This window comes from Macrotis lagotis, chromosome 3 (assembly GCF_037893015.1).
Source record: "Macrotis lagotis isolate mMagLag1 chromosome 3, bilby.v1.9.chrom.fasta, whole genome shotgun sequence".
Classification (NCBI taxonomy): domain Eukaryota; kingdom Metazoa; phylum Chordata; class Mammalia; order Peramelemorphia; family Peramelidae; genus Macrotis; species Macrotis lagotis.
In genome coordinates this window covers 70,607,605-70,622,440 of record NC_133660.1, presented here as the reverse complement: position 1 = coordinate 70,622,440, position 14,836 = coordinate 70,607,605, and the positions used below count along the sequence as shown (strand labels likewise).

Here is a 14,836-nt window from a genome sequence, read left to right as displayed (position 1 = left end):
ATATTAGGCAGATAAGCACAAGGTTCAAAAGGAGACAAAAGATGTACATTGATCTAAAGGGACTTTAGAGATCATCGAATCTAACTCCATCATTTTACAAATAAGGAAACTGAGATTAAGATTTGTGATTTGTCTATGTCACATAGGTAGAGATGCAGAGATGTGATTCAAACTCAGTTCTAGTGAATCTGAGTTTTGTGATCTTTCTGATTCTCTAAGAAACTTTCCCTGTTTCTGTCTCCTTTCCTCTCTCCCAATATATAAAAATTCCCTGAGAATTAGGGTTGGATTCTTTGACTCTTTCAGTTCTATTGCTTTGAAATGTCATTTCATGCATCTGTTTTTGTCTCCTTGAGTAAATCCCCAGCTCCAGGAAGAGTCCTTTCTATTTCTTTTGTCTCCTCTTCCAGCCTTGTACTTATCAGCCTACAATAGCCCCTTAATAGATGCTTGCAGAATGCATGAAGAGATGAATAGCTTGAAATCTTTGATGAAAATATAAATTCAAACCCAAGCAGTCCAAGGGCACAAATCAAAGGCTAGGTTTGCATCACCATGGATACATCCTAAAGATTCGGGTTTCCATTCATCATGGCTTCTGAAGACAGCCTTGTGAGGGGCAGAGCCTTTTTAGCTTTCACAGACAAATGGGCATATCAAAGCTTTCTATAGGATCATGAGCACAGAATTTGAATGGACCATGGCACTACCTAATCCAAACCCCTAATTTTACAGATGACAAAACTAAGGTCTATTGTTAATTGGTCACAAAGGAAGCAAGTGACAGAGCTAGGTAACTGGAAAAAGCACTGCACCTAGAGTCAGGAAGAGCCTGGTTCAAATCCAGCCTCAGGTACCTACAAGTTGTGTGACCCTGAGTGAGTCACTTAACACCTGTTTGCCTTAGTTTCCTCCTTTTTAAAATGAAGATAGTGATAGTCCCTAAATGAGATAATATTTGTAAAGTGTTATCCAAACCTCAAAGCACTCTATAACTGCTAATTATTACTTTCTGTCTACAAAACAACATTCACTCTGTCATGTTGCACATTTCTTCCATATTATTTGCTTATCAATGATTCTGCTGGAGTTACAGGATCATAGATTAGAGTTGAAAGGGGCCTGAGAAGTTATCTAATCTGACCTCTTTATTTTCTGGATGAAGAAACTGAGATCCTCCAGAAAAGGAGAATCAAAAGAATTGGTATTTGGTAGCTTTGTGGTCCTAAACAACTCTATTTAACCATTCTGTGTCTCAGTTTCCCCCACCTATAAAATGGATGGAGCACTGGTTTTGGAGTCAGAAGGACAGGAGTTTGAATTCAGCCTCAGACATTTATTAGCTGTGTGACCTTGGGCAAGTAGCTTAACCTTGATTGCCTCACATCCAGGACCATCTCCAGCCATTTTGATTTATATTTGGCCACTGAATCCAGTGGAGGAGAAAGTGAGGTTGGAGAAGAAATTGAGCTTGTGATTTAGCACAGTACCCCTCCCTCTACTCAAATCCAGTTCATGTGCTAGTCATGGCATTACCTCCTTAATGTCATGGTCTTCTTCAGGAATGAAGGACAAACATAGGAAGCATAACATTATGCACACTTTAAAGACAATTTATCATCATTATGTATGATCTCCCTAAGTCTATCAGGAGGAAGGAAGGAAGGAAGGAAGGAAGGAAGGAAGGAAGGAAGGAAGGAAGGAAGGAAGGAAGGAAGGAAGGAAGGAAGGAAGGAAGGAAGGAAGGAAGGAAGAAAGAAAGAAAGAAAGAAAGAAAGAAAGAAAGAAAGAAAGAAAGAAAGAAAGAAAGAAAGAAAGAAAGAAAGAAGGAAGGAAGGAAGGAAAGAAAGAGACAAAAAGAGAGAGGGAAGGAAAGAGAGAGAAAGAGAAGGAAGGAAAAGGAAAGAAGGAAAAAAAAGGAAAAGGAACAAAGGAAGGAAGATTTATCTTAATGCTTTTAATTTACCAGCCTGTAGTTATTGTATATATTGCTCTCTCCATTCTCTTTATTATAATGTATCAGTTCACCTACATCTTCTCATATTTCTCTAAATTCCTTGTATTCTTAACCCTCTGATTTTTCAGAAGAGTCACTGAGACCACAGGTTCTTAACTGAGAATTTTTTTTCCAGGTCAAGGCAGGTAGCAAATGAATGGCATGTGAATGAGTTAAATTAATTTTATCAGGATATCATTTATGTTGGTGAATTCATAATTTACTGCAAATAGGATGGAGGGTCCTTCAGGACAGGAGTTATTTTATTTTTGCATTTGTGTGTCCAGAACCTATCTGAATGACTGGCATATTTATTGTTATTTCTTTGTTTCATTTGTGTCTGACTCTTTGAGACCTTATTTGAGGTTTTCTTGTCAGAGGTTCTGGAGAGATTTGCTGTTTCCTTCTGTAATTCATTTTACAGATGGGAAAACTGAACCAAGCAGGATCAAGAGACTTGCCCAGAATCACACAACTAGTATCTGAAGTTGGATTTGAACTTGGGAGGATGAATCTTTCTGATTCAGGTCTGGACCTGGCATGTTATACCTTGCACCATTCAGCCTGGCCTGAACAAATGCTTTTTGGTTGATTGATTGTGCATTAATGAAAGAATGTTAAAGAACCAATGAATATTAGGGCTCAAAAGGGCCTTAGCACATGTGGGAATTGGAAAGGGCTTTAGAACTTAGAATGTTTGAACTGGAAGGGAACCTAGAACAATTCTATTCAATTATCATGTGTTTAGCACCCACTCTAAGCACCAGCTCCATATTGGGTACAAAATACTCTTTGCCCTCAGAGAGTTTATATTTTACTTGGGGTAGAGTAGAGAAGTAATGAGTAGATGGAGGTGGGGGGATTGGCTTTGGAGAAGCTGACATCCAATTTTAGCTCTGCTTGTTCTGCAACTTTTTTGAGTCTGAGTTTTCCTCATCCATTAGACTTAGCTGAGGACAAAGGTCCCTGATAATCAAAATCCTTTAAACACTAGTGATTGTAATACTAGGTAATTTGAGGGATCAGAATATTCAAAGAAGGCTTCTCAGAGGTAGCATCTGGGCTGAGACTTAAAGAACATAAGAAGTCTGAGTGGAGGGAATGAGGGAATGCATTCCAAAAAGTCTAAACAAATGCAAAGAGGAAGGAGATGGCTGTCCAATGGGGAGCAGCATTGAACCTTAAACTTGGAAAGGATGGTAGAGATATTTTAGTCCAATGACCTCATTTTATGCAGTAGAAAACTGAGGCCCAAGAAAAGAGAACAGTTTTGCCAGGTCACACAGAGTTAATGGCAGAGCAATGACTGATACTTGGGTCTCCAGCACACCAGCCTTGGTTCTAAAAGAATTAAAGCAATTGCCCCAAATATCCAGTTTATCTCCAGGAAGTTCCATGGGCAGAGGTTAGGACTCTCTCACTGGATAATTGTCAGATGCTGCTGATGGAGTTTGCTTCATAGCTTGCTGACATTTTGTCTCCCCAAATGACTCATGGATCTGATCTGTCGGGTTAAGAGAAGCAGCGCTCTAATGAAATGTGGAAGAGTAAATTGCAAGGAAAGTTCATAATTTACACATCTTAAAACGCCACTTCTGATGTATGTGTGAGACACTTGCATGGTTAGAGTCTGTGAGTCACAGATATCGCAAGGACCAAGAAAACAGGCTTTGATTATAGTGTGAAGTGTAGAATTGCAAGGAAAATAGCTTCAAAATGTCAAAAATGGAGATAATATTGACTAGAGCAATTCGTATTGAGCCCATGTGACCATAAGCCAGGATGGGCTCTGCTCCTCCATTCTGGGAATAGACCTAATGAGGCAATTACTTTAATAGTTTAGGGAGGTTTAAGGAAAAGAAAAATGGTTGCAAGGCATTTTTTCCCCTCTTAATTGGGAAAAACACCTACGTTTTTAAAGGTATTTGATTTTTATGCCTTATATTTATAAAGAGCAGAGCTCTGAACTTTAAAGAGCTGATCTCATTCATCCTCACCCCTGTGAAAAGTAGCAAAGGAATACACATGCTTAACCCCATTTAAGGCTGAGTCACTTTCAAAGCAAACACAATTTTTGCCTTCTCAAAGGATGGGAAGTGGTAAGCTCTGGGAGTCCAAGGATCCCCTCTAACATCTTCTCCCATCAAAGCAGGGAGCTGACATAAAACTATCTGACTGCTGTTCCCAATGGGAGAAGTTGCAAGTCCTTTCTAAGAATGACAACTTAACCTATTGAGAATTAGGAAGGGGAAATGAATGACTTTTGTTCCCTAGGAAAACTGGTGATGATAAAACTGCCTCTTGAACATCTCCACCTGAATGTCTCATGTGGGTAAAGCATTGGGTTGACAGTAGGAAGTCCTAGGTACATATTCCACCTAACTAGCTATGGAATTTTGGGCAAATCACTTCCTGTAACATTGTTGAATGACAATTTCCTCATCTATTAAATGAGGAAGTTGGACTAGATGAATTTTTAAGGTCTCTTTCAACTATAAATCTATGATCCCTAGAACAAAACTATCTAGAGGAAGGAGGTATATTTCATGATCTATTCATTAATCAAAATTTTATTGAACTTTTCATTTGTATACAAATCACCTAAATGTGCTCTACCTCCAAACTTCAACAACTTTCCTTTGGACATCTCAAATTGGATATCCCATGGACACCTCAAACTTAATATGTCCAAAATTATTCATCATCTTTTCTCCTCAACCCTCTTTGCTTCCCAAATTTCCTATTATTGTTAAAGGCATCTCCACCCTCCCATCCACCCACCCTTCCAACTCCTCACTCATGCTCACTCCACATAGCCAATCTAGTGTCAATTCTAGTCATTTCTAACTTCATGATATCTATCAAATATATACTATTCTCTCTACTCACACAGCCATCACCTCAATTGCAGGAGCTTATCACCTCTTGCTTAGACTGTTACAATAACTTTCTGCCTCTGGTCTTTCCCCACTTCAATTCATTCTCCACTCCATGCTACCAAAGGAATTTTTCTAAAGTATAAGTCTGACCATGACATTCCCCTACTTGAGAAACTTCAGTGGCTCCCTGAAGAATTGTAAAGATCAAAATCAAAATTCTCTGTTTGGTATTTAAAGCCCTTCACAACTGAACTCCTTTTCCTGCCTTTCTGATGTTCCTATACTTTATTCATTCTAGAGTAGCTAAGTGGTATAGTGGACAGAGAACTGGACTTGGAAACAGGAAGCCTCATCTTCTCAAGTTCAAATTCAGCCTCAGACCGTGGGCATGATACTTAAGTCTGCCTCATATTCCTCACCTGTAAAATGAACTGGAAAAAGAAATGACAAACCACTCTAGTATCTTTGCCAAGAAAATCCCAAAGGGAGTCATGAAGAGTTTGACAAGACTGAAATGACTGAACAACAACAAAATATAGAAATTTTTACCAATAATTAGAATTGTCAAGAAATGGAATAACTTGTCTCTTAAGTTCGTAAGTTCTGCAATTTTGGAAATTTTCAAGCAGAGACGGGATGACCAACTGTATAAGATATGGTAGAAAAGACTCATATAATGGGATGGGGGCTGGACTAGAAGACCTTTAAGTTTCCTTCTAACTCTTAACATCCTAAAATTCTATTATATAAAAGACCATTTCTTGGGAAAGCACCAGGCTCCTCCAGGCACCCCTCTGGTAGAGAGGCTATGAACATCCAATGATCTGCTAGTCATGTTAGTTCTGTAGACATAATATCATTCACATTCATCCCAGTTTCCTTCTATTCCTGCAGATACCACCCTGGTTCAAGCCCTCAACACCACTCATTCTGTAATTTTAACAATTACAACAGTCCCCTAACTGGATTCCCAGATTCCTGTCCCTGCTTTCTCTAATTGGTCCTCACAGAGGTCAAAATGTCAGAGCCAGAACCAGAGGTAACACTCAGGTCTCCTGACTCCTTATTCAATGTTTTTCTCCACATGCTGGTCCCATTTCCAAAGGTTCCTTTAGAACTCAGTTCTAAAGCAGTTGCCCAAAATATCCAGTTTATCTCCAACATCCTAAGGCATAAGTCTGATCATATACCTCAGCTCAAAGATTTTCAGGGGCTCCCTATTGCTTCTCTCTGTAATCTCCTCTACTCTTTAAAAGATGACTTCAGCCTACCTTTTTTCCTCTCAGACTTACTTCACAGTACTTCCCTTTTTACCTATCCAGTCATGTGAGTGTAATTGTCTGAACTCAGAATTCTGACTTTTAACACCACACTTTCGGGAACAGATTGTTCTTATTGCCTCAAATGCTGCCCCTCCTCATCTTTGCCTTTTAGACTTCTTCCCTTCTATCAAGAGTCAGATCATGCTCCAGCTCCCATATGAAGCTTTTCCTAACCTATCTCCCCAGCTGTTGGTGTTCCTCCCCTTGCCTCAAATTTTCATGTGTGTCAATTTACATGTACATATAGTACCCTACCCTATCCTAATAGAATGTAGACATCTGGAGAGGAGGGACTGTTTTGTCTTTGTATACCCAATGCCAATATACTCTTTTGTGCTGAATACAGTGTATTGAATATAATAGATCCTTAATACATGCTCGTCTAATTAGGTTGAATCAATATTCATGAGAACTCCTTGTAGTCCAGATCCACCAAAAACTTTCTTAGATCCATCCTTGTGATTTGGGGGTGGCCCTGGGTTCTTGAAAAGGGAGTGTGGGCTCTAACAGGTCCTACCAAACAGAAGAGGTATTGAGTGCAGACTCAGGGACAGACTTGGTGTTTATTGGGTGAGAACTGACATTAAATTCAGGGATACTCTCATCATCATCAGAGGGTTGGTCACTGAGGGATCATTTCCCCCCTCTATGGCCACTCTTAAAGACCCTCTACTAAGAAATAATGGAGGTTGTGACATTCAACTATACTAATAAAATCACAGAGCCAGTACTGAGTGCTCTGAGAAGGCTAGGTACTTGATAGGGAGTCTGGGTAGTATTATGAGGAAAACATTGGAGAGGGATTTAAGAGACGTGGCTTGGGTTCAAATACTGGTTCTTTCTCTAATTAGTTGTATGACATTGGACAAATTATACCACCTCTCCCTTGACTTCAGGCTCCTCCTCAGTGAATTAAAGGATTAGAAATGATATAGATTTAGAGTTGGAAGGGTTCTCATTCAGCTCCTCCATTTTGCAGATGAAGAAACTGAGACCTGAGGAGTTTCGGTGATTTTTCTCAAGGTTATACATAAGTAAATAGCAGTGATGAGAGTTGAATCCAGGTCCTCTGTTTATTTCCCTGAATCTCACTGAGGCCTCTAATATTCTATAATTATAAGAGAACCTGATCCAGATCCCATAGCCAACAACAGTCTCAGAATTATAATAGATAATAATACCAGATAGCATTTATATAACTGCTTTATAGTTAGCAAATTAGTTTACATATATTATCTCATTTTATCCTCACTAAAACCAGGGAGATGGCTATAATAATTATTTCCATTTTATAGAAAAGGAAACTGAAGCTGTTTGCCTAGGATTAAACAGTTTTGAAGGGTCTGAGGCAATATTTGAACTCAGATTCTCTTGGCCCTAGGTGCAACCTCTATTCACAGTATCATCTAAGCTGCCTTTACAGCAGTGTGATGATGACAAAGCAACAATTACTGATCTCATAAGCCACTTCATCAAAAGAATCTAGGTTTTTTATAGCCATACTTTACCAGTACAGTTTCTCACCTCTCCATAAAGAGAGGCACAGTGAATCAGACTTCTGTTGACACCTCTCTTTGGATTGTTTATTAAACTGTCCTCAGGAGTTCTAAGTACATATAAGGAATGTGTGGGGAAACTAAAATAATCATTAATCTTGAGGACAAAAAAAAAGTAAGGATAATCTTTTACTTCAATTAAGATCAAGAAATAGAATTTTAATATATTGCTGTTCCCTAATTAAAGGCAGCCTCCATCAGTTAAACAAAACAAAAATTAAGGACAGTTGTATCAGATAAAAGAAATTACTTTGATGATCACTAATGGAAATTGGTTTCTATAGAGAGGATAAGAGGAGAACAGAGGTCATATCATTATTGTCTTTATTTCCCTCAAACCACCTATTTCTGTTGACTGATCTGTACCAGTGATTTCATGGAGAATTGCCTGAAGGCACTAAGAAAGTCCCATAAAATTTTTTTTAAAAAAAGAAAAATTAAGTCCTATAGCATGAACCAAAGGAAGGACCTGCGACTCTAAGGCTTCCTGGCTTCAGACTCACTTTCTGCTCCCTGCACCATGCCTTGCCTGGAGTAGTAGGAGTTCTTTATAAAGGGTCAAGTAAATGAATCCATAGTCACATTGACTTCTCAATGTCAAGGAATAATCTCAGCAATTTTATTCAACATTTTAAAAAGTGTCTGTTGTGAGTAATGGGTTTATTATACTGCTCTCTTAAGGATATTGAAGATTTCATTTGACATGGTTGCTACCCTCAGAGAGGTAACAGTCCAGGCCCAATGCTAAGCAACATCTGCAATATATGCTCAGGGCTTCTCATGCTGAAGAAAATCAGCATTTTTCCTGTACTGATTTCTTTGGATTGGGTTATGCAGCAATTCTCACTGAGAACTCAAGACAAACTTAGACATTTCACATAACCATTTCCACAAGACTGCCTCAGTTTAGCCTGGGAAGGCTATTGCATTTGCAAATCATTCAGGTCTTTCATCTTCTCTGTAGAATCTACCAGCGTGATAAATGTGAGAACTCTGTAAAACCTAATCCTCTTACAGTCAAGAAGAGAAAATAGCTAGCTGGTTTACCACTGCCCTCTACTGGACATTTTAATTATCTCCAACTTTATTCATTATCTTGCTAATTAAAAATGTTGATCTGATCTCAAAGAAAGTTACAGCTAGAAGGGTTCTTTGACATCATTTAATTCCACTCCTCCATTGTATAAATAAGGAACCTCTCTGATCCCCAGAAAGGAAGTAATTGGTCTAAGGTCACAAATGTGTATCTTTTTTAGTAGTCTGGTGAAAATCCTGGACTTCTCAGAAAAATATTTTAAATGCATAAAATAAAAATACGTATTTTTTGTCTGTGTTTTCTTTCACAGTATGATTACACATGTTTAACCTATATCAAATTTCTCAATGAGGAAAATAGAGTAGGGAGAGAGGGAAAGAATTTGGAACTCAAAATTTGAAAAAAAAAGTGTTAAAATTATATTTACATGTAATTGGGAAAAATAAAATATCAAACTTAAAAGAAAAAAATTAGTGTACAAGAAGTGGAAAAATTTAAATAAAATAGGATGAAAAAGAAAACTGAAATGTAGTTATCAATTTTTTTCACTGAATATGGTGACTTTATTGATGGTACACAATAAAGGACTCTAGACTTCTCCCCCACTACAGGGGTGCTTTGGGACAAGGATGTGAATGGGGCACAGGATCCCTGGTAGAGGAACTCATGTTAGGGATGTGGGCTCCCCAGTGATGTAACTTTTTTTTTGGTTGGGGATGAAGATTCATCCATGGCTTCCCATTTTATTCTTTGGAGGCCATGAAGACCATGAGGTCGACTACGTAGTTGCTATAACCATACTCATTATCATACCATGAAATAAGCTTGACAAAGTGGTCATTGAGGGCAATGCCAGTGCCTGCATCAAAGGTAGAAGAGTGGGTGTCGTGTCACTGTTAAAGTCACAGGATACAACCTGGTCCTCTGTGTAGCCCAGGATGCCCTTCAAGGGTCCCTCTGATGCTTGCTTCACCACTTTCTTGATGTCATCATATTTGGCAGGTTTCTCCAGGTGGCAGGTCACATCCACAACAGATACATTGGGAGTGGGAACATGGAAAGCTATGCCTGTGAGCTTTCCATTCAACTCAGGGATGACCTTGCCTACAGCCTTAGCAGCTCCAGTGGAAGCAGGGATGATGTTTTGGGCAGCACGACGCCCATCATGCCACAGCTTGCCAGAGGGACCATCCACAGTCTTCTGGGTAGCAGTAATAGCATGCACTGTGGTCATGAGTCCTTCCACAATGCCAAAGTTGTCATGAATGACCTTGGCCAAGGGGGCCAAGCAGTTGGTGGTGCATGAGGCATTACTGACAATCTTAAGGGAATTATCATATTTCTCATGGTTCACTCCCACCACAAACATTGGGACATCAGCAGAAGGGGCAGAGATAATGACCCGTTTGGCTCCACCCTTCAAGTGAACCCCAGCCATGGTGGTAAAGACACCAGTGGACTCTACAACATACTCAGCTCCAGCATCTCCCCATTTAATATTGGTGGGATCCTGCTCCTGGAAGATGGTAATAGCTTTTCCATTGATCACCAGCTTTCCACTCTCAGCTTTGACAGTGCCCTTGAACTTGCCATGGGTGGAATCATATTGAAACATATAAACCATGTAGTTGAGGTCAATGAATGGGGTCATTGATGGCCACAACATCTACTCTGCCAGAGATGAGTGCAGTCCTGGTCACCAGACGCCCAATGCGGCCAAATCTGTTGACTCCGACCTTCACCATCTTGGCTCAGGAATGCAACTGACCAAGGCAGCGGATCCTTGCAGGGAGCTTGGAGAAGAGCTGAGAGCCAGTTATCAATTTTTTTCTTATTAAAAAATATATTCACAGATTCCAGGTTAAGAATACCTGGTCTAGTGGGCGGCTAGGTGGCACAGTGGATAAAGCACCGGCTTTGGAGTCAGGAGTACCTGGGTTCAAATCCGGTCTCAGACACTTAATAATTACCTAGCTGTGTGGCCTTGGGCAAGCCACTTAACCCCATTTGCCTTGGAAAAAAACACTAAAAAAAACACCTAAAAAAAGAATACCTGGTCTATATCAGACTGCCTTCCGTGGGGGGGGGGGGGGGGGAGTGAGATTGGGGAAAAATTGTAAGATTCAAAAAAAAATTAAAAATTACAAAAGAAAAAAAAAGAACTTCTTATAGAAACCTAGGTTCTCTAAATTTATATATGTAAAGGACCTGAAATTTATCCCACTCTATTTATTTTACATACAAGGAAACTGATGCCTAAGAGAATGAATTTAAAATATATACAAATTAAAAAATAAATAGAATAAAATAATAGAATAAAGTGGAGATAACCTTAGTGGGGAAGGCACTAGCAGATGAAATAAAAATACTATAATAAAATTAAAAAGAATAAAATGTATATTATATGTTAGTATATATTAGGAGCTTACTATGTGAGGAAACACTATGCTAAGTGTTAGAGATATAGAAAGAAAAGCAGGATTCCATAGGTAATAACTAATTTTTGTAGCTAAATTCTCCCTGATTTCTTACTTTGCCTTCTCCCATCTTTTTGTTTTGTTCTAGCCTTCAATGTTCAGTCTTCTAACTCCAGTCCTTTATTCCTTTTTTTCAAAAAGTCATTCTTTTATCCCATGTCCTTGGAATCATTGTGAAGGATTTGTAGGAGGAAACACTTTTGTCTGAGGTCAAGAATCCTACCACAGAGGAACATGGTAGAATAATTCAACCACTGAGAGCCAAGCCCTCTGTTCTCACAGCCTGCCTCAGGTAAATGATGATGATGAAGGCAAAATTTGACATCAGTATCCTTCAGTCTTCCAACCTTTTCACAGTTGTCTTTGGACTTTCTACTGGAGTCCCCAAATGCCTAGGGCTATTCAGAGTGCTTTCCTATGGCATAGTTGAACCAGTGCTAACTCTGGAGTTTGAGGATCTAGGTTCAAATCTTGCTTCTGATGCCCCATTTCATTTGTGACCCCAAATGAGCCACTCAACCTCCAAGGACCAGTTTCCTCATCTATAAAATGATGTGATTGAGGTAGATGACTTCTGAGATTCCTTCAAGCTCTTGATCTATGATTTTTATAAAACCATGGGTATTTTCCACCATGTTCTAGTCCTTACCTTCTTTAGGAACAAAAAATGTCAAATCTGGAAGAAACCGGGGAGGGGAGGGATTTTCTATATCATTTTCAATCTACTGGAAAGATATGTATGAGTGACCAGAAAAGGGAAAGGCATATGAAATTACCAGGAGACCTTAGTAGACATATTTCATTCCCTTAAATGGAGTTCTGAAGATTCTGAAATTTAAATAGCTTGGATTTCCCCTTCTCTTTCATTGATGGCATTATTTCTAAAAAAATTGATAAAATTTTGGGTTGGAATGTTTAAATAATTTCATCTGCTAGTGCCATTTTAATGAATAAGACAAAAAGTAAATAACTAGATGCATACAAGATGCAAACCGAATAGATGATTTACTTACTAGAACGTAAATTCTGTGAGGGAAGGGGACATTTTTTGGCCTTTCTTAGCATCCTTAAGGTTAGCAGTACCTTAGCTCAGTGAAGTTTTTGTAGCCTGGAATAGGAATGCTGGAATGGGAATATTTGATTAAAACTCAGGTCCATATGCAATATTAATGATGGGCATATTCCTTTCAATGATATACATTGCAATTCATGCACACTTGCCCATTCTGGGAGACTCTTATTCATGTGTTCCCACAGGGAGGGTTGGCTAGTTCATTTGATAGAGTTAAGCAAGTTAAACTGAGAACCTGTATATTGAAATTATCAATCTAACATCTTTTCTTTTAAAAAGTATGACATATTTGTTGCTAGACTTTGGTTTTACTATTGTATGGTTGGTTTTAATTTTAGAGATTTACTTATGAAAATTAAAAGAATCTATTCAAAGTGATTTATTTCATTTATTTTTTTTTGGAAAAAATGAAGCACATATATGCAGGATTCTGAGAGCTATGTTATACCTCCTTACTTTTCCCCTAGTTTTGACAAAAACTTTCTAGTCAGCTAGGTGACATCACAGTCCATAGTGTCAGTCCACAGAAAACTCATGCAACTGAGTTCAAATCTGACCTCAGACAATTAGTAGCTGGGTGACCCTGGATCATTTAACCCTGTTTGCCTCAGTTTCCTCATCTGTCAAAATGAACTGGAGAAGGAAATGGCAAACTACTGCAATCTCTTTGCCAAGAAAACCCCAAATAGGGTCACAAAGAGTTAGAAACAACTGAAAAATGACTGAACAAGTTGTCTGTATTCCTTTTCCTAAGTAGAATATCAACATCTTCTCTTTCTCCAAGAATATGTCTTGAAGAAAGACCTTGAATTAATTGGAGAGATATGATACCATGTTGGATTTTTCTTCTTCAATAAATATATACTGGATAATCACTGTGTGCTTCACACATAGCTCATGGTAAGTGACCTAATCACTATGAGGACAGGAAATGTTTCATTATTAGGCCAAACCCATTACTGTCAATTTTATTAAGAAAAAGAGAGGTTTCTCTATTATCCCCAAGCATACTTTCTGCTAATGTGTGTTAAAAATGCTTTTTGGTTCATTGTTGATTAAAATATTCCCAAGAATATTTTGAGAAAAGCTGTGTAGTGCTCAGGAAAAAGTATGGTATCTGGAGTTAGAAAACCTGGCTTCCAATCCTGTCTCTGCTATTTACTAGCTATGAGACCAGGTTCATCAACTATAAAATGAGAATTTTGGACTAGAAGACCTCCAACTCTCATCTCTTATCCCTTAATGCTATGCAAAAGGCAAACATACTGGTTTAAAACTATGAAGACACATACACAATGGATGGGAGATATTAACAGGACAACCTGATTGGTACCCTATCTAGGCATTGAAGGTGTCATTAAAAAGGACACATAGTCAGTGTAGGAATTCAAAATATTGATTTGTAAAGGTACTGATGCAGTAAGAGAAGGAACAGCGAAAAAACAGGCAAAAGCAAGATTGTGTATAATCAGAGTTCCAAAATTATTCTTTTTTCCTTATGAAACTTTGATCCTATGAAATAGAATAACTAGGTAACAATAACTAGGTAAGGAAAGAGGTTAGTCCAGGGAGTTCTAAGGAGATGTAGCAGACGCAGGATTTAAGTAACCTTGGTTTAGGACCCAGACAATAAATTTTTTTTTTTACTCTCCGGGATTGAGGGGGAATAGCAAGACTTAGATGGAAGAAAGAAATAATGACCAAGGATGGTGATCCAAAAGTTAGGATTGTTCTGGTAAATATTTAACTACCTAGCTCTCTGGAAAGGAAAAAAATGTATGTACAGCTTATCTTTAAATTTAATTTGAATTATTTTTTCCATCACTTTAAATCTAGACAATCAACAGAACACTATATCAAGCCCACATATATAGAGTTTGCTCATTTCCAAGGTGTAAATGTTCTCACTGAAAGTTTTAACAATCAGTTCTTGGGGCTAGTATGAGCATGTTTCAACACACCCCTGCTTGGTAATGTAAATGGTGGGAACTGCTTAATGCTTAAAACCTGGACTGGGCAGAGAGAGAGAGAGAGAGAGAGAGAGAGAGAGAGAGAGAGAGAGAGAGAGAGACAGAGAGAGAGAGAGACAGAGAGACAGAGAGACAGAGACAGAGAGACAGAGACAGAGAGACAGAGAGACAGAGACAGAGACACAGAAACAGACAAACAGACAGACAGAAAGAGAAATAGGAAAGTAGATAGATAAATAATAGATAATAGATATATAATAGATAAAGAGAGATATTGGATATGTAATAGCTTGATCAATAAGTAAATAGATCATAGAATATTAGATAGATAGATAATAGAGCAGAGATAATAGAGAGAAAGGTAGAGAGGTAACAGAAATATGGATAGATGCTAGATAGCTATATAGGTGGGTAGGTCGATGATAGAAAGATGATAGATCATAGAGCCAAAGTAAGATAACAGGTAGCAAGATCAATAAAAAAGAGCTAGGAAATAGGTAGATAACAGAAAAATATAGATTATAGATG

General features: G+C 38.3%; 1 protein-coding gene and 1 pseudogene across 3 annotated transcripts in view; both read right to left on the bottom strand.

Annotated features, from left to right (window-relative positions):
* ENPP6 (ectonucleotide pyrophosphatase/phosphodiesterase 6) overlaps positions 1-14,836 on the bottom strand; it is a 170,081-nt gene that overhangs the window by 116,476 nt on the left and 38,769 nt on the right. The window lies entirely within an intron of this gene.
* Positions 4,762-10,607, bottom strand: LOC141517646 (glyceraldehyde-3-phosphate dehydrogenase-like; annotated as a pseudogene).